Source organism: Diabrotica undecimpunctata, chromosome 1, assembly GCF_040954645.1.
Source record: "Diabrotica undecimpunctata isolate CICGRU chromosome 1, icDiaUnde3, whole genome shotgun sequence".
In the NCBI taxonomy this organism is placed as follows: domain Eukaryota; kingdom Metazoa; phylum Arthropoda; class Insecta; order Coleoptera; family Chrysomelidae; genus Diabrotica; species Diabrotica undecimpunctata.
In genome coordinates this window covers 204,009,778-204,032,012 of record NC_092803.1, presented here as the reverse complement: position 1 = coordinate 204,032,012, position 22,235 = coordinate 204,009,778, and positions in this window count along the sequence as shown.

The following is a 22,235-nucleotide window of genomic DNA, read 5'->3' as shown; positions in this document are numbered from 1 at the left end:
GTGGTCGCCAACGTAGGATAATTCTGATATGACATGCGATTCTGATATGACTTCGTCTATGAAGAGGCAATGTAGTAAACGTAAACTAAATTATTATGTTTAAATTTAGTTGTACTTAGTTTGAATGAAAAATTGTATCGAGAAGATTAGATGTTTTTAGGCCTTTGTTTTATCTTTTAAAGATCTTCCTGACTACACAAAATCGAAAGTATGGTAGACAGTTGACCTGTATCGAATTCGGAGTTTTAATGAATGTACAATGTATAGGGTGTTGTATTTAAAAAATCAAAGTGACTACTAATATCAGAATAATGGTATACTTGGCAACGTTAAAAACGTCAAATTTCAAATAGATTGCAAAATAGCTGCATCCCTGATTTTGTATAAATCTGGCCATCCATTTGAGAGATAATTAGGCGTTTCCAGACTGTTGGTCCACTTTGTATATAACATATAAAAAAATTTGCTTAATTTCATCAAGTACTTTTACTACAAGTTTTTCTTTTGGTGCATGTATATATCATAATAAAGCACAGCCTGGTCTTTGTTGTCTTATATAATTGTTCTGTCTCTTCGTTTCTACGAAATATTTACAATCCGTACAATAAAAGCGAGACGATCATATGTATTACCGTAAAGATTTAGAAGATTACCAAATTCTTCGTCCGAATTCGGCAGCCATATACCTATCTCGACGTAGGCAACGGCTGAGTGTGTGATGTAAGGTGGGCATTACTAAAAATTATGTAAATGTACCTCTGAACTTGCGTCGGTAACACGTCTAATTTAAATATTTAGAGCCTGTCATTATTATTATAATTAATTCTAATTTTGCAGTTAATTGACAGGTATATACATTTTTTGTGTTTGGGTACAGGTGGATTGTGATGCGCTTAATTTCGAGGTCTTCCTTATCGGTATGTGTGACCTACTTTGTAAATACCGTGTGTATACGACCAAAATTCTAATTAGATGACGTAGGAGTATAAATATATACATATTTAGCTATTTTTCGCTAGTTTTTTTATCTTTTAGCTAAGTTTCACAAAAATTATACGGTATCTAAAATGTGTTACTAAGTTTCCATTTCCAGATCACTCTTTTACACTTTGTACTGCCAATATTCACATGGGTGGCATTTTCATTGGTTACACAACCAACAGGCAGGTTCTCCGGATTCTGTTTTTTGACACAATCACATCTGCCTGCCTTTGAATACCTGCACCGCTTTAATTTGACTTACATCCTGACGTGCTGGTTCTGAGCATAATAAAAATTAATACTACTCCGTATGGAGTAGTATAATTGATATCATCTTTTAAGAAGTTCCTCTTTAGGATCTAGTGCACCAACGGAAAAAGTTTTTCCTTCAAAGCTGAAGCCGATGCTGATAGATAATAGGATGGTGCATGCCATTTTCTTGTTTCTTCTTTTCAATTTAACAAGCCACGTTTCTTCTGATGCTATATTGACCTATTTTTATTATATGATATGTTTTAGAGACTGGAGATCTTGTTTTTAATATACCAGATATTATTCTCTTGGTCTCAATAATAGCGTGATCAAATTAGCGAGTGTGAGCAAAGCGAAATTAAACTGAGCCCTCAAAGTTATTCCCGTTAACATTAAAATTATGAAAAGACGTGAATTAATACAAAGAAATTCAGAACAACATCGTAATGAAAATTTGAGAAGCAAAAGAGAGGTGGCTCTTTAATAGATTTTACGCTGGAGAGCGGGACGCGGGACAGACTCTTGTCCCGTCCTGTGTCCCCCACTTTTTCATCTGTCCTGTATCGCGTACCGCCACACAGCTATACTCTGCTGTCCAGACCCTTATCTCGTCCGGTGTCCTGCGGGACACCATGCAAAGCTAACTTAAATTATATTTTTTAAATAACAAATATATTTGTATCATAATGCTATAAAGACAAAGTTAATATTTATAATTTTTTTTAGCATATTTTGTTTTTATTAATTGGCTCACCAATTAAATATCAAAATTATATTATTAGACCAATTTAACTGTCCCGTCCCGTATCGCGAAATAAAATGCGGAACAAAGTGCAGAACGTCCCGCGTGCATCCCTACTCTCTGACACACTCAACGAAATAGAAGATCTGGATAAAAAGTATGATATACACAAAAAAAATCAAAAAAATGACAGGTTCTAGAAATAGCCAAAGGACGAATATCCTTAGAAATGATAAAAGGGATATTATAACTGATTTGAAGAAGAGATTGTGTCACTGGACAACCATTTAATAATGAAAGAGAAGAACTGTCATTAAAGACCATAGAGGATACCGGAAAACCAATATTACAAGATTAAATCATCTATCAAAAACGGAAAAGTTGACAAAGCTACTGGACCATCGAATTATTTAAATCCGTTGATGAAGATTTTATTGATATAATAGTTGAACTCTTCAATCTAATGTATTAGACACAATCCCCAGAGAATTTGTTAAAACTCTTGTATGGCCACAAGAAATGCTTTGTTGATGTCAAATAAACTATCTATCTATCTATCTTGTTCGGCTTGAATGTGTTGTCCCAGAGATACACGGACATGAATCAGGACATGTACTTATATTTTGTAGACTTTTAAAAGGCATTTGATTAGATTTAACATAAAAAGCTTGTAGATATATTAGAAAGCAAAAATATTGATAGTCGTGATATGAAAGTTGTATCTAATATATATTGAAATCAAACTTCCAAGGTAAGAGGTGTCTGCCAAGGTTGCTTGCTATCACCACTATCCTTCAATGTCTACAGTAAAGCGGTATTTAAAGAAGCGCTCTCAGGTTCAATAGAGGGTATATCGATCAATGGAGAACCTTTGAATAACTTACCTTTTGCAGACGATACAGTAATAATGATGGATAACAACAATGTTTTAGAGAACGAAATGCAACGCCTTAACGAATGCTGTCATGAATACGGATTTCAGATGAATTTAAAGAAAACTAAATGCATGTTCATGACTAATTCAGCAAATGAAAACATCCAATTGATTATTACACTGTAATTGAGAGTACGGATACCTACAAATACTTTAAAATCAAATGTAGACCAAACCAAAGAAATTAAAACAGATATTGAAATAGAACGTGTATCATTCAATGAACTTAAAAAGTGTCTTTGTTGTCGAGATATAAGGTTAAAACTACGCAAAAGGATGCTTCGGTGTTCTTTACTCTTTTAGTGTAAGCGTGGACACTAAAAGAAGTGCGTACAAATAAGTTGAAAACCTTTGAATTTTGTATTACAGAAGAATCCTACAAATATTATGGATTCAAAGAATGTCAAACGTAGAAGTTACTAGAAGGATAGGAAATCAAGTGAAAAGGCAAAATTCGAGGAAAGCGAAATGTATGACAACGAAGAATATCGTAGGTTAAGAACTTAAGGGAATGGTTTAAATATAGTAGTGCAAAACTATTTAGAGCGCTGGTCAACAGGCTCCCCATAGCCATGATGATTTCCAGCATTCGATCGATGTAACTTGAGAAAGAATATGTGATATCAGTTATCATACTAAATAAGTATATTACAGGAAGTAAGACAGGTGTGTATACTACCACCAATACTCTTATTGCCAGGAAATTTTATAAAGTGCAAATAAAAAATAATAAGTCAATAATAACGTACAATATGCAGATGCTACTTTGTTATTGTCAAGATATTCGCCAGATCTTAAACTGACGAAAAATAAACACAGAAAATGATATTTCTCCAACATTTAGATTTTATATTAGTGAAGAATAAGATTTTTTATACTGCTTATATCAACATAACAACATAACCACCTGTAAGTGTTTACATTTGGTCGCTGCACCCTATAAAATTAAGTAATTTTTTACGACTAGCCATCAATAAAGCGGCCAGAGCAGTCGATTCCCCTTGTCTTAATTTGAATAATTCCAAGACCCGCTATTATTATTGAAATGAAATTCAAATTCGCAGCCAAACTCACAGGTACACTTTTATATAGGAAATGTTCGTGGTCGCTCCAACAAGTGACAGAGATATTGTTGTTTCCCCGAACATCTGTCCGAGCTGGTAAAAATGAGGATTGGCTTTAGATTTTTTACGATTTTTACGATTATAAAATATGTTTTATTGATATTAATACAATTTTGGCTATAACAGATTTACTATGTTTAAATTGAAACAAAAAAATATTACTTGCTTCATAAAAAATATTTACCATTAAGAATTAACTTATAAATAGTATAAAATATAACATGAAAGCGTAGAAAAATTAAAGAAAGATTTCCGAAGCGGAAATCGAAACGTCAAAATAAAAGTATTTTAAAATGATATTGTGGTTAATTCCCATTAATCTTCATCATTTTGAGTAGATCACTGGCTACTGCGTCCTTTCATCCCTTTCTTGGGCGACCAACTGACCTTCGGGCCTTTCCCAGAATGTGGCGTTCAGGAGTCTTTCGTCACTCGATCTTAGTACGTGGCCCGCCCATCTTATTCGGTTTGCTTTAATGTAACGTACTATGTTTTCATCTCCATATACTGTCTGGAGTTCATCACTGTGTCTTCTTCTCCATTCTCCTGTTGTCTCTTCTCTGCAAGGATAGATAGTCCGCAGTATCTTTCTTTCCAGTACCAGTAATTTTATCGTTTCCCGCTGGTTTAGAGTCATGTCTCGCTTCCATACGTTATTGTGGGACGAATTATTGTCTTGTACACTATTATTTTTGCTGGTATTGAGAGTATTTTTGATTTAAGTACGGTCATTAATGAGTAATATGCCCTGTTTCCTGCAATGATCCTGGCTGCTACGTCCTTTTCATATTTATTTTTGGATGTTATGATCGCTCCCGGGTACTTGAATTCTTTGACGACTTCAAAGTTGTATTCATTGATTGTTACGTTTTGTCTAACCCTTGATCTTGGGTTCTTCGTAACCCCCATGTAATTGGTCTTGTCCTCGTTGACCTTCAGACCAACTTCCTTGGCTCCGAATATGGTGTAAACTTCTTTTGCATCTCTGGTGGATTTTGCAATTGTGTCCACGTCATTCGCAAACGCCAATAGTATTTTTGATCCTTGGGCGGCAAATCCGTTTGTCAGTTATGGTTGAGCTTTCCTTACCGCAGGTTTCAGTGCAAAATTAAATAGCAGGGGGGCGAGAGAATCTCCTTGTCTAAGCCAGGTGTCAATTAGGAATTCCTCCGACGTGGTGCTGCCAATTTCCATTAAAAATATTAAATAATGCAACACTATCAAATTTGAGGTATAACCCAGCTAATGTAAAGGGGAGGACCCAAGTTAACAGAAAAAAATTGATTTAACTGAGATATTTTTCAAAGTCAATTTACTGAAAAGGTGTAAAGCCTACTTAATCCAAAAAAAAAATTTTCATCGAACGAATGGCTCTTAAATATGGCCACGAAGTTCTTTAACTTTGATCCTACCATTGCCACTACAAAGCATGTTTGGGTTACTGCAAAAAAATACGATGGAAATTGTATTAGATATATGGACCACCTAGTCGTTCAGTCCTTTCAAAGTGAGACAGTTGTGGATGAGATGCGACCTCGAATTATTCGGATTGATAATTTAGATAGTGACGACTCTGATAGTGAAGTATGGAATACTGAATAAAATACTATTTTATTGGGAATAAGCCACAATTGAAGGTTAAAATAAGTTTATTGACGTTTAAATTTCCACTTCGGAAATCGTTCTCAAAATACAAACGTTAATAAATTATAAAAAAAATTATTAAAAATCCTTTATAAAAGGTAGAGGTTTATAAAAGAGTTGCTTTCATCAAATCCTCGTAGACACATCGTCTCAGGACCAGCAACTTCACGTGGAGTCATACGTCGCCATGTTACGAAATCTACTGGTAACTTTAACATCACAATATTTACCACCATATAATGTAAACTAAATTTAAAAAACAACTTTTGACGGCATTTTACCCACATATTTAGTGGCTCAATACATGTATACCCATCTAGTGCACTGATGATGGAATATGGATTCCGAAAACGTTTTGTGATATAGCCCGATTGGGTTTTTTAAATTATATACCTTTTATAAAGGATTTTTAATAAAAATTTTTGTTATATATGGTATACAGCCAACTACAGGAACTTAGATTCCTTGTGGATGTTAATAAATTATACAAATTTTGTTTTTTTTTATTTATTTTTTATTTTTTGCAATTTTTTTTTATTTTTTGCAATCTTTATAAAACAGTTTAACGACAATCCAGAATAGTTGTGCTTAGGTGTGTTAAATAAATAGGTACTACATCAGCTAACGAGAATGGTTATGGTTATTACTGCGGTAAATGCATCACCTCCCATGATGATATTTCCACGGATTCGTTTTAAAGAAAAAATGCTGTCTGGTGGACCGGTAGGATGCATTGGCACAGCAAATGAATCGGGTCGTTCTAACGAAGAGTCCTTCTTAAAGTTTTTAGACTATTTTATGAATGCCGTCAAAAACTCAAAAGACCAGCTTTTAACTACGATAAAAACATTTACTATTAATACTTAATAACCATGAAACATATCTCTCTCCAACGGTTTTTGACAAAGCATCTGATGGAGGTATTTCCATTGTGACTTTCCCTCCTCATACGTCACTCAGGCTACAACCCTTGGACCTATCAGTTTATGGTCCGTTGAAAACCTATTATAATCAAGCTGTTGACGGGTGGCTTTTAAGCAACAAAGGCAAAACTTTTGATATGTACAGTGTAGCTGAGGTTTTAAGTACTGCTTACCCAAAAGCTTTTACTCCCAAGAACATCTGATCCAGCTTCCGTAATTCAGGAATTTTTCTTTTCAATGAAAGAATTTTCACTGATCAGGATTATTTATGTTAAGAGATGTTTAAGAGATTGGTTCTTCAACTTATTCAAAAAATATGCCTTTGAGTTCTTTGAATTCTTCAAAGCTTGCGTCATGTTCTTTAGTTATTAGACAACAACAGTTCTTGAACCTACAAAGATCTCTAATCTCTTTACATTTTTCGCCAAAGTAAGTTTTTCTTGTCTCTCTTATTTTTTGTCTGATTTCATTGTTTATAATTTTATATTTGTGACTGTCTTTGTTCCTGGCTTGTCTCCGTTGGTCTATCATGACCAGTATCTCGTCGGTCATCCAATTATCTTTCTTCCTTATGGGCACTTTTAACATCTCTTTGCAAGTGTTTTTCATTGTTTGTTAATTTCATAGGTGTTTGTGTCAAAGTTATCAAAGTTTTTAGATGTTTTCTGTTGGAGGTTCTCTTTTACATCATTTTCTCTTTTTCTTGTTTAAATGTCTAATGAAATATATCAAATAATTTTAAAAGTTGTTTCTACAAAGGGAAATATATGGGAAAAATACATCGGAGATCTGTTTGATGAGGAGAACAGAGAACCACAAATGAATAGAGTACAAGACACAATAATTGATATATTAACATCGGAAGTTACAAAAACAATCAATACGGCAAAGCCACTAAATCCTCAGGTCCAGATGAGATATATGTAGAGATGATAAAACTTATCAATGAAGAAAATCAGTCCTTAACATTACTATTTAACAAAATATGTACCACTGGAACCTTCCCAGAAGACTGGCTTAGATCGATATTTATACCTATACCCAAGAAAAATAAAGCAAATAGATGCTCACAGTTCAGACTAATTAGCCTAATGAGCTATTTTCTGAAAATTTTACTCAAAATTGTACATCAACTTATATAAAGAGAATGCGAAAGAGATCTGAGCGACAATGAATTTGGATTTCGTATGGGGCTTGGTACGAGAAAGGCATTGTTTGGCCTCCAGATATTACTACAAAAATACCGAGATCAACGAAAATACGTGTTTCTCTGTTTCATCGACTACGAAAAAGCGTTTGATAGAGTAAAATACACAGAACTCATAGAAACCCTAACACAACATGGTATAGACCATAACATGGTGGTCCTTATTAAAAACCTATATTAGGAACAAATGGCGTCGATTAAAAAAGACAATCGTATGACAGCAGAGATGTCATTAAAAAGAGGAGTTCGTTAGGGCTGTGTACTTTCTCCAATATTGTTTAATATATATTCCGAAAATATCTTCAAAAATGCCCTCGAAAATATTGAAGAAGGAATAAAAATCAACGGAGAATATGTAAACAACTTAAGATACGCAGACGACACCGTCATTATTGCGGACAGTGCTGAGGGTTTGCAACCACTTTTGAATGCCATAACCAGAGAGGGAGATAGCTTGGGGCTGAATATAAACACAAATAAAACAAAAGTAATGGCCGTTACATCTGCACCAAATGCCGACATTAATATTCGTATTTACAAGAAACAGATAGAACCCGTACAAAAATTACAGTATCTTGCCGACAGAGCACGTGACCAACAACGAGGTGCTGAGAAAAATGGGGACTGAGAGAGAACTCCTAAATATTGTAAAAACCGGAAATTCGAGTTATCTAGGACATATTTACAGAGGAGAAAAATACAACTTCCTACGACTGATAATGGAAGCGAAAGTGGAAGGAAGAAGAGGTCCAAGAAGAAAATGCTCCTGGCCGAAAAATGTAAGAGACTGGACAGGCATGGACACACATTCGATACTAAGAACAGCTCAAGATAGAGAGCAATTTGCTGAAGTTATAGCCAACCTTCAATAATGAAGAGGGCACCTTAAGAAGAAGTTTCTACAAAGACATTTAAGAAGGTAAAAACCAAAGTAGTCATAGCCAAGTGTTGTATTTTAAAAATTTTAAGACAAGTAATGGATGGACTGGAAAGTTTCAGATTTTTATTAGAATTATCTCTTGTAGCTTGAAAAAACAAAGGTTAAATTGATCTTTTGTATAAATGATGTATTTCGCATACGATTATTTTCTTGTTTATCAACCTCCCAAATTTTAACAGTTTCTCTTTCAATACGTGCATCTAAATACTAATTATTACTTGTATGTTCCTATTATATTTTTATAAATAGTTTAGTACCCTTACATCATTGCTGGATCTATAATGAAATCTGCAGCTACAATAAAAATTTACCACCCATTTAGATGTACTTACTAACTGTCTTGTTTTTTCAACGTCCCTATCAAGTTTCAACTTTTTTATAAGACCACCCTGCCAATTCGTCAATCCCCAACGATTTTTATTATTTTCAAAAGCAAAATCGGCCAAAACAGTTTCTTTATTCCGTGAGATTAAAAGTAAGGGAAATCACATTCGATACTTTCGATTTCATTCTTTAGTTGTCCTTACGCATTTACTACACACGTACGTTTACTATAAGATCCTAAATATCCTTTTAGTGCCCCATTTCCTCCGTGGTATTGTTGCAGTTCATAAGCCGATACAGGGGCGCCGACACATAGTCGTCGTTAAAAAGGGGCTAACTGAATTTTATTGAGCATTATTTTATTAAAAATTGCACAGTGCATAAATATGCACTGATTTGCATACAAATATACATTTGTTTTAGAAACTCACACAAACAATAATAAAAATAACTATAACAATGTTAATAGTTTTATTCAAAATAGCGTATTGCTAGGAAACTATATATGTATCTATTTATTAAAAGATGCGCAACTAAAAATACCAATTTTTGGCTTTTGGCAAAATTTTTCCTCGAAGGAGCAGGTTGACCAGAATCTTTAGTGCCACACATCGAATCTGAATAGTTCTTGGTATATTTGTCATTATAGCACATACCTGTAAAAGGATGCAATAATGCATTTGCCAGTTCTCTCAAATATTGTCTGCTTAAAATATTTTAAGTTGGATTGTTAAAACAATGAATTACTTGCGAATTGATCTCTTCTACATTTCAAATAGTAAAATGAATAATCATTGGCCATCTTTGAGTATTTTTTGAGCAATTGTTACTACAGTAGACTCCCTCTATAACGAGAACTGAAATGACAGACTAATTACCTCGTTATAAACCGATCTCGTTATATCAGACAATAATAATACTGTGCATACATATGAATCTGTAGTTTTCTAAACCATTAACTTCCTATAGTAAAGCCATTCGGAGCAATATAAGATGCTAATAAATATTGTTTGAATGGCGTTTTTGAAAAAAAGGTATTTACTTTTATTGTCAATGAAATATATTAAAACATAAAAGAGTTGTTTACTTTTATTATCAATGATATACGTTAAAACAAAAAATCTGTACTTATATTTTTTTCCAACTACATAATGTATAAATAAAGCGTATTTTCAAGGATAACATAAACTATTGCTTCTGCAATTTTAAGAACTCTGTCATTTTTAACTGCTTTAAATGGTCCAGTATCATTCTATCATATTTTCTTAAGATGTGAAACAGTTGTATTTATTCATTGTAAAGAAGTTTATTGCGGGCTGCAGGTAAGTTTATTGAGGGGCTGTTTGAAAAGGTATTTATTTAGGGCTACGACCGGACCAAAAACGTAAAAAACACGTTTTTGGATCTTATTTTTTCTCGTTATAACCAAATTTGCCTCGCTATAGACGGTTATAGTTCAATAGAAATTTCACGGGACATCTAATGTATCTCGTTATAAGCGAAACCTCGTAATAACCGTGTTAAGACAATTACTGGTTTACATTTTATACCAGTACAGTCGTCTTTATCGTTTTGGTCATGCATACTAGAAACCAAACGTGCATTTTTCTTTTTTCCTGGTATATATGATACCAGGGTGCATTTAGATCTAAAAGCAAACCTTACTATTAGCTGGTCATGCTGTAGGTTTGGTAAACTCTTTTGGTAATTCAGGTTTCTTGTTTTCTGATCGTTATTATTACAGTCAAGCTGTAAGGTCATTATCATCATCATCATTCTGCCTTTACAATTTTGTGTCGAACTTAGCCTACTCAAAAATTTCTCTTTAGTGGTTCCTATCCATCGCTTTCATTCGCCAAGCACTTGTTCCCATATTTTTCATGTCTTCATGGTAGGTTTTTGCGTAAATTCTTCAACCAAACTATTTTCAGTAAGCCATAAGATAACATCTTCGGTAATAATTGAAATCTTGTATGGCCCTTCTGGCTGCTGTCTAACATACACTTTTATTCGGATTGTATAATATGGGGATACATCAGATATAGCATATATTTTTATTTAGTATTTATTTGATTTTGATGGTATATATGGACGAAAGCCAAATCTACCTCTACATCCTGGTAGTATTTCGTCAATAATTACATATTCAGAATGATTGTAACCATTTTGACAATTAATTACAAAACTATTGAAAAGAGTTCATGTAGGTGCCAGCTTATCTAGTGATCTTCATTCTTCAAAAGAATTCATGTCGTCAAAACGTAACCATCTTGGTCAACAAAGGGAGTAAACAAGATCCCAATATATCTAATAATTGCAAAGGAACTATAACCGGCACGCTAAGCCGACTATTATATTATATATGAAAGAGCGTTAAAAGACTTAATATGTCTTTCTTTTTCTTCTTCTTTTTATATAGACATGACTCTGTCTGTTTTATAATGTGCCTCCAGTAAATTTTCGTTCCATCGTTTTCGTGGTCTTTCTACTGATCGTCTTCCTATTGGGGAACCGTCTTTTGTCGTCTTTACTACTCTATTTGTTGTCATTCGGCTTATATGATCGTTCCATTCTATTCTTCTATTTCTTTCCCAGTTCTTGATATCAATCAATCAATTTTTCTAAGTGTTTTTATCTCTGCTGTTTCTAACATCATTTTTGTTCTCTCTGTGTCAGGTTTTGTTTTTGCCGCGTATGGCATTATTGGTGTTTTGTTAATTCTGCCTTTCGTTTCTTTACCGACATTTTTATTTCTCCATATTGTTTCATCCAGGCAGCCAGCGGCTGTGTTTGCTCTATTCACTTGATCTTCCACTTCAGTTTCGAGCTTTCCGTAGATAGATAATGTGATGCCTAGATATTTACACTCCATCACTTGTTCTATTATCTGGCCTTCCAGCTCCAATTTACATCTTAGTAAATTTGCTGTTGTAACCATGCATTTTATCTACTTTAGGGAAATAAACATGTTAAATTTTCTGGCGGTTATATTAAATTGGAGCAGTATACGTTGTAAATCATCCTCAATTTGTGAGAGTAGTATTTCGTCATCTGCATAGCAGATCATTTTAAGTTGTTTTTCTCCCATTTATTATCCTTTTTTAGTTCTTACTTTTTTTATTACTTCATCCATAATCAGTTTGGACAATAGAGGACTCAGAGAATCTCTTATCCCATTGCCAGCTTCAATCGGGTCGGTTAGTTCTTCTTCTACTTTTACTTTTATTGTATTGTTTTGGTAGATATTTTCGATCATTTTAATTATTCCTAGAGGTATCTTTTTTGCGTACAGTAAATGGATAACGTATTTTAATTTGATCCAGTCAAATGTCTTCTTAAGGTCCCCTTAAGGGTAAGTGTTCGTTACTTTCCTCTCTCCAAGTGATTCTGTTGCTGCCTTAATTATGTTACTTTTGAGTTCTTCCCAGCTTTTTTCGATGTTATCGTTTTCTAATATTTCATTAGAAAATCTACTCCAATATTCTTTTCCTGTATTCTCTTTCTGAAGTATTCCTTGGATTCCTTCGACTTTAATTTTTGTTTGTGTTGACGCCGCTCTCTTGGGTGGGAAGTATTTCAGGGGGATTCTTATTTTACATAATACTAGGCTATGGTCGCTACCTACATCTGCTGAGTTGAGGCATCTTACGTCTATTATTTTCGATGGATGTATATCTCTGTTGGTTATAACATAATCTATCGTAGATCAAGGATCCCAACGTTATGTTTTTGCTTAATTCCGAGTATTACTCTGCGATTACCACAGCCGTCCTAAGCCCGGATAAAATATGGAGGGAATCCATCAATTATATGGAGGGTGATTGGCAAGGTTAGCAACCTACCAATAGTAAAAACAAATATTGCTCAAAGAAACAATGTACAGCCTCGGAACCGGATTGATACCATGAAGATTAATATGTGAAGTATTTAATTTGTATGAAATAAATATGAGGAATAAAATGGGTTCAGAGCCGGTAGATCTACAATTATCAATATTTTTATCTTGACTCAAGTAATACAAAAAAAACTTTCAAGAACACAAAACTTACTTTTACTTCTGTTGGGTTTAACCAAAGCATATAATACAGTACTTAGCAATAAGCTAAGTCCTAGAGAAAACTAATAGATATTTCATCATTTAGTTTATTATAAAGTAAAAAAATATTTTTAGAATAGCTTCAAACTTTTAATTTTAAGCTTTAGGAGTTTCTTTTCTAATTTATGTTTTTTTTTTCAAAAGGTATTTAAAAAAAAACATGCCACAAACAAACAGCTTTCGAACATTAATAAAAAAAATTTTCAAGCATATTTTCATGATTCATACGGCTTAGTGATTTAGTGCTGTCATTTCATTATTCTTTTTTGTCCAATTCGACGAAACTTCCCTATTGTTCGTCGTTGGCCATTTGTGTTGGAATATTTCATTAAAAAATTCAGGTGTGATCCGATGGCGCACCCATAGGGTTTGCGTTTGGGTACCAGCAGTACCGACCGATCCTTTCGTTGACGCGACTGAATTCTTAAGTGGGCGACTCGTAATGAAAGATGGTTCGAAAACGCATTGCGAATAAAAATTAATTTCTGCCATTGCCTACAACTTTTTTATTTGTCTGGTACTTACTACCGAGCATAGATTGCATGCCTTTTAAAAGTTGTTGTAAATCAGTTGCTATGCTCGAATTCCGATACAAAATCTGAATACTATGCTGAAAGATACAAAAGTAATTGGTAAGGCAATAATTTTAGAAGAAAAGTAATCCTAATAATTTTTCTATATTTAAACTACAAATTATAAAACTTTCACCGTTATTGAGTTTTTCTATCCTCTAATTACCTAATCAAGATCAACAGCAGAACATCATTACAGAAAAAAATCGAGAAATATGAATATGAACAAGAACTCTTTGATGATAATAGGTCCGAACAACCTCCGAATATATATTTTCCTAAGAAAAGAGTTGTTGCCCACAATAAAAATAGCCAAAATTGAATACCTCTGTCACATCATGAGGGATAGCGAAATATATAGGTTGTTGCAATTAATTCTTTAAGGAAAAGTAGAAGGAAAATGAGGACCAGGAAGGCGCAGAATTTCCTGGCTGAAATATCTGCGTATAAGGTTCAAGACAACAACCACAAATCTTTTCAAGACCTCAGTTTGCAAAATATAAGTTGCCATTATGGTCACTAACATTCAAAACGGATACTACAAGAAGAAGAATCATGTAATCCCTTGACCTTATCAAACTTCTAAAAATAATTTCCAATTCATTAAAGTTTTCTTTTCAGGTGAAGTCCTAAAAAAGACTTTATCCTCAATTTCTTTTTGCTAGTTCTCTGACAGTATCATCTCGCGATTCTGCGGTTTCTTCAGTCGCAATTCCAATCTTCTTCTGTATCCAAGTTTTAGTGAAATCCTAAAAGTATAATTTTCAGTTTTTTATCAATTAAATCTTTCATTTATCAATTTAAGTTTTGGTTTCTTATCAACCGAAGTCCTTCATAAGACTTTATTCTTAACGTTCTTATAGCCAATTCTCTGGGAGTATCTTATAAATACAGATATGCGATTTATTTTCAACCGGAAAAGCTAAAAGCCTTCTCATCCACATTCAATGTTCAATCAACCATCAAAGTTTTTTGTGAAAGTCCTAAAAGCATAATTTATTAATTTATATTTTTAGCGGAAATCTGCAGACCAGAGGCCGTTAAAAAGTACTTCATCTTTCATTTTATACTACTAGATGGTTGTTATATGCTTCCATATTAAATCTTTTTACCTTTTGTTTGTATATGTCATAATAAGATTTCCCATATAATTTTCCATCTGTTTCGATCTTGTGCCTTTTGAATCGTTGCATCCAATTCCTATGGCAACGCTTAAGATCGTCAGTCCAACGTGTTGGTGGACGCCTTTGCTTCGGTAGGCATTACTCTTGGTCTTAATTCCAGTATCCGCTTTGTCCATCTGTTATCTGTCATTCGAGTCACGTGACCTACTTAGTTCCCCTTCAGTGTTGCTATTCTCTCTACAGAATGAGCCACTCCTGATCTTCGCCGTAACTGGCGGTTTGGATCTTATCTCTCAGTGGAACGCTCAACATAGCACGCTCCATCGCCCTTTGAGCTACATGGATCTTTTGCACTGTTCTCCTTGTCACAGTAATAATTTCCGCTCCGTAAGTCAACACTGGTAACACATACTGATTAAAGGTTTTTCTTTTAAGGCATATTGGTATGTCGGACGATTTGAAAATGTAGTTCAACTTGCTGAAGGCTACCCAAGTTAGTTTTATACTTTGTTATAGTTTGTTTATACTTTCCCATGCAAATCTCGTGACCTACGCATTTATAGACCATTACCTGGGCTATGGGTCTTATTCCTATGCATATATCTCCGCTGACTACAAGATTTGTCATCATCTGAGTTTTAGATATATTTATTTTCATTCCTCCTTCTAGCGATGAAAGGTAGAGCTGATTTAAAAGTTCTTTCGCCTCATCTATCCTATCAGCTATTAACACAATATCATCTGCAAACCTCAGTGGCTGAGCTTTTCTCTATTTATGTTTATGCCCTTGTCGGTCAGTTTTAAGCTTTTTACATATATATTCCAAAAGCGTATTGAACAGTTTTGATGATATGGTGTCCCACTGAAGTACTCTACGCTGTATCGAGAATATCTGAGTATGACGATCATCCACTCTAACACTAGCTGTTGCGTTTTGGTATATGTAATTAATTATATTTATATACCGATAGTCAATTTGGCATTCTGTCATGGCTTTCAAGATTTTTTGTTGATTTATGGTGTCAAAGACGTTTTCATAATTCACAAATATTAAGGCTAGTGGTTTATTATATTTAATACATTTTTCTATAAGATTTTATATTGCCAATTAACCTTCTAATCGTTTTGTAATTATTTTTGTAAATAGTTTATAAATATGGGAAAGTAGACTTATTTATGAACCTATAGTTTCTGTGGTCAGTAGCATTGCCTTTTTTACGAAATAAAACAGTTTTTACATTATGCCACTTAGTTGGTGTTACTGCTTCGTGCAGACATCTAATGAATAGTTTTGCAAGGACCTACCATAATCCTTTTTCAGCCACTTTTAAGGGATTTGCCACTATTTCATCGCCTTCGTAGGATTTATTGTTTTTCATTCCTTAGACTGAGCGTCGAACTTCATTGGCTGTTGTGTCCTGTAAAATTTCAGATCCCTGATTAATTATCTTTGGTAATGATTTACTCCGGATACATTGTTGTTCTTTGTATAGTTAAATATAAAAACTTTCTATAGGGTTTATAATGTTCATAACAATATCTGATTACATTTCTGTAAATTGTTGAATTTTACTACCTCGAACTATCGACTCACTCTAGGGAGTCTTCGTCAGGATTTCCGGAGTCTCAGTTCTGTGTGCCCAAATGTAATCATTTTTACACACTTTACTATACTTTTGTATAACAAGAGGGGCTTATATGAACGAAATGAAGATTTTATACTGTAGATAATGACAGAGCCCGCTGAACTGATATTTGGGTGAAAAGTGATGCGAAAATTCTTAACCTTAAGAGCTGGATTGACTACTATTGAATTAAAAAATGCGTTGTTCGATTTAAATTTTATATTTGACAGTCCAAAAAAGAGCAGAAAGAAAAAAGAAATAAAGAATGAGTGGAATTTTGGTATATAGAGGAAGAAACCTGGGTATTTTTAGAACGTTATGAGTGCTAACGATAAATCAGGTTTCATCTTCATCATGAACTGAATACTAACAGATGAGATTCAATAACATCTAGATAGGATTGAAAATAAACCAAAACATCCTCGACATGGAGCGAAATCCCAAACGTGTCATCAACATATAGGTTTACCCATTGATCAGGATAGTTCTTGGGTTTTGGAATCTTCCATGAAGATATTAGCAACTACAGAAGAGAGTGGGAAGCACAGTAGAATACTTTTGACTTATATGTACAATTGATTTTAAAAGATGCAATCAGTTTTATGCATGTTTTATACAAAAATTTTTAATTAAATATAAGCGCCTTCCTTGGATATTTTGTTTAGATTTTCCAGAATATTTACGATTTTATTTATAAGAATTGTCAAAAATTAAATGAATTCAAAACTTAATATGTTTGAGGATATTATAGAAGACTTTTCACAGAAAATTAAAATTTGCTTTATGTCAACAGAAAGGGAGGTTTTCTTTTATGTTGCTGAGAATTTATAAATTCAACAGAAGTATAAGCATGTCTGTGTCCTTTCTTTTATCGGCAGGATGAATATCTAGATATGGATGTAATTGAACATCTTTAGGGATTGTTTTAGAAAGGAAGCTTTGAGTTTTAGAGATTTGGGGCGATATCTTTCCTAGCGATTTCGTCATTATTGGAAGGTAAATTAGTAATGTTTTCTTCAGTATGGTAATTTTGGAATATGCATTAAGAAAACAGAGTAAATTTTTGCTAGAGATTGAGTAGTAGTAATAGAAACGATAGTGTTGGAATATTTGTGAATAGGAGGGAGATAGGAGGAAGCAATGAGATTTGCTAATTTACGTGTTTGTGTTTATGTTTTGGCATTAGCTTATTAGGTATATGAACGGGAGGCAATTGCATAAGTAATTATTTTGTAAGTTTACAGCCAAATTTAATTTTCTTTCATTTTAAAAGAACTGAATCTAATTTTTAAATTATCTTTGAATACAAGGTTAATCTTACTGTAACTTATTTTTTTAAACTAGCATTAATACGTTTTATTACTCACTATAAGTGAGTTAATTTTGTCCAGGAGTTCACTGATAACAAAAAATAGTGTAATAAGCTTGTATTACCAGTAAATCAGATAAGCTACTAGTAGCCGTTTAGAGATAACTATAATCTCAATAATTCCTTATGCTGCAATTATTCTAATAAGGCATTTCCCATAAAGTGATCGAGCTAACGACACTTGACAAATTCTTCTGCAATTTCTCGTTAAGCTGATTGTTAAATTCTCCTTGGATAAAGAGATTGATTGAAAGTTATGCGCTAGATCTCATTATTTTCGTGTTTAAGGTATCAGGAAAAGTAGACGTTGCAATTATGGTTCGTAAAAACGATAAGGAAGAATTTGGAGCAGAATGATTACTGTTAGGAATTTTGTTTAAATGAGTGACAATCTACGATGAAGTAATTTGTTTCGTCCTTGATTATTTTGTGCTATCATTCTACGCGGCATTTTTGTTAAAACTTGTAATACGGAATAGATCAGTGATAACTATTGAAATTGTAACAAAATCGATATGTATCTAACCCTGTGATATTTTGGATACTAGAAACCGTAAGCAATGTTATTATATTGTGCAATGAGTAGATAATTCTTATTTATGAGATCAAAGCATAAGCTACTGATGACTCTAGTAATTGGCACGAGTGGAAAATGAATATTTCATGCAAATTGTATACTATAAATGTTTTTTTTAACACTTGGTTAGATTTCTGTGATTTTTTCACATTATTGAGAAATTATTAAACTAATGCTTTCTGAAAAATGTCAACGTTTTACCCATATACGGGGTATAAAAATAAAGTTATTATTTTGCAACACCCTGTAGAATTTATAAGAAACAAACGATATTACTAATTAATATTGTGACATAGTTCGATCTTTTTTCAACGATCTACTTAGAAATTAACTCGATATCTCCATTATTAAAGATTATACAAAACTTTAAAAGCAACAAGTTTTTATAGACATTTAAAGCAAACGAAAATATACAGAGTGGACTAAAAGTCTGGAAACGCACAATTATTTCTTAAATGGATAGTCCAAATTGTACAAAAACCGAGATACTTCTATTCTGCAATTAGAATAACCCGTACTCGTACCCACTCCACATTGCCAAAGTGCCATATCTGCCGTCGAGTCCTGCTTTTCTAGCGTTTACATTGCATCCATATAGCAAATTTCGGTTTTGTTGTCAAGAATGTCGTTTTCCAATGAAATAGTACACAATATCAATGAGAAGAATCAACTTACTAAAAAATTTAAATATTTTGAAATGTGCTGTAATTCAGTGCAACAGTAAAAGTCGTATAAATAAAGGCCATTAAATTCCATTGTGTACCGGTTCCAAAAAAGGTGCAGAGTTTTTTCTGATTATTTTGATAATAAAAAGACAGTTGACCAATTAAAAGGCTGGAAAACTGTATCAAAATTAAAATTTATTTATCATAACGCAATTGAGTATTGTGTTGAGTAATTTATTATAACAATTTATTGAGTAATAACAGATTTACAAAATCCGTTTTTTCAAAATATAAACACAAACAAATAAAGCAAATACAAAGCTAGAAAGTTAGGTTAAGTTCAATTATGATAATAATAAACGGTATTATATATCCTGTGTTGCTATGCATAAAATGGCCAAGCTACAGCAGAAAATATACATAATATATTGTTTACGAACTCCCTGTATATTTAAGTATATTAAGTTCTTTATTTGTGATCATTTCTTGTGTTTCCGGTTCTAGCGTCGTTTGTTCTTTCCCTGCTAAGAGATGTTTTACAGTCTGTCCCAAACCCTTCTTTCAGTGCGTCACTAATTTTGACATAATATAGGATTTTAAGAATGTCGAGAATTATTGCATGTCATTTTAGTTAAATTTGACAGTTGTAGGATCGTAATCCCTCTTTTTCTAATTGAAAATAATTTAATAATTTTAATATCAGTCTTTGTTCTTCCTCGATATATATTTAAAATATTTTTATGACAATAAATACAAAATTAAATTTTCACTGTAAAATGTCTGATAATACTAACCTGGAATGACAATTATTTTATCAGTTGACGTTGTGAAAGTACTGTCAAGATCGAGACCTTCTGCGTCAAATTATATTTATGCGCATCATTGATTGGATATCTATTTAGCGTATTCTAAACTCCAACCAATTATACATCCGTAAGTAGAATTAGCTTTAGGATAAATAATTTTCTAAGTTCTATGTATAATAATCACAGACTCACGTTTTTTTCTGTCACTTCTGGCTTAATGTGTTAGAGAGAATTCGATCAACTATGACGCACTGAAAGAAGGGTTTGGGACGAACTATAGGTAGTCAATCCATGTATCCTTTTATATGCGTTTTGGTTGTATTAGTTCCTTTACCCCCGTTCTTTGACCTCTTATAAAGCTCCATATTTCCTTTTGCAGGCCATGCAATTTCAAAAAATTTTTATTTTTCTTACAAACGCATGTGTTTCGTTTGTTATTGTCTTTTAATTATGGTATGCCTCTTATGTTTTAGTTGACATGTATTTCAGATAAGCTTTTTTCTTTTCTTTACGTTTTTCCTTCACTTCTGTACAAAACTATGGAGTTCTTTGCCTTGGAAACGATTTATTTTTATTAATGTTTTTTTCACCAAGAACTTCCTTGGCCTAGGCTAAGATATTAGACTTAATTTTTGCCCAGCTTTCTTCGACCCCATCACTTTCTGTGATGGGGTCACCAATTATTCTTCTTTGGAATAGGTATTTTGTAGAGTCATCCTGTAAGCTTTCGACTTTTATTTTTCTGATGTATTCTGGTGTTTTGTTATCACATATATATGTGTTTCATTTGAGTTTTGCACAATACCCATTTATGATCGCTTTATTGAAAATTTTTGTATAAATAACTAAATCTGCCAGTTGTTTTATGTGTTTTTAAAATGATGCATAAACACATGATGTAGGTTATTTTTCAAAAAATTACAAAATCCAGTTGTTGCAAGAATTAAAAGAAGATGACTACGATCGTACAGTACAGTCAATTGAGGTTATGATGAAGAAAATTGTAGCTGACGAGAACTTCGTTAACAAAATATGTTGTTTCGACGAGGCAATGCTACACTGTATGGGAATGTAAATCGCCAAAATTTAAGATATTATTAGTAAACCATACTCGTTTGATGTTTCTTTATGTTGTTGAAGATTGTTTGCCACTTTTTCGATAATTTTTGTTGCTTTATATATTTTATATATTTTTCTGTTTGTCTATTTTCACGTTCTTTTATTGTTGCTTCGACGTCTTTGATATTTTTGACCTTCATTTTTTCAGTCATTTTTAAATTTCTTCGACAACTTTCAAACCTGTTCAAGAAAAAAGCAGATCTAATTGAGATGATGTTAAAATAGTGGTCGTGTAAAACGGACTACCAAGACGGTTTGTGAACAAACCGACAGTTGCAAACATGATGCAAGACAACCCCTAGGCGGTAACTAACTTGCCTATATGCCTGTATGCCAGAGTGAATTTTAAGTATGGAACACTTGAATTATCTTGAAACGGTTGGACAATTTATATTAAGTTTGGTTCGTGAGGATTTCGTTATACAGCCAATTTTATTTTATTGTATTGTTGTATTTACATTGTTGTCAGATTTTCAGTTTTTCTAGAAAAATAACGAACTTTTTATTTCAAACAGATCACCCTATATATTTTTCTTAAATCATAAATAAAAGTTTCTAGAAAGTTCGGAAAGATCGGAAAGAAAGTACGGCAACAAAGCATAGGTGTCCTACGCATATATTATGTATTATTAAAGATTTGATCGTAACTCAACATGATAAACAAGATCTGAGAAATAAACAAAAAACTAGTTTTAATCGAAAACGTATTGTGTAGTATGTAGATAGCAACGGATGGTAATAGTGTGGAGCACTAAATCAATGTGAGACAATCGGTATAACATTATCAACTGAAATTTCTCTAATGCAAAGATAAACGACACATCGTATGTAAAAAAATTTGTTGAAAATATACCCGTGAATACAGTTCATCGTCCTTGGACGATGTCACGTGAGAGTGTTCTCTGGTGGCCGATTTCCGCAGACTCTATCAACCTGTCTCCACGATAGCCAGACTAGCAAGCAAGCAACAAACACGACGAAGACGACGAGCACTAGGAGTCGGCCCACGCGCTTCACACCCGTCCAACAGGTTTAGACGCCTTCACTTTTTCTTTAGGTAGGTACCTACCTATCCTACCTCGCCTTCGCAGCATGCTGCCTGCCTGGCCTCACTTCGGACTCCGACTAGCAGGGGCGTAACGATAGGGAAATACGTGGGTTACCACGATTATTCTTTTTACTTGTTTTTTTTTCTACCTTTTTGTGTCGAG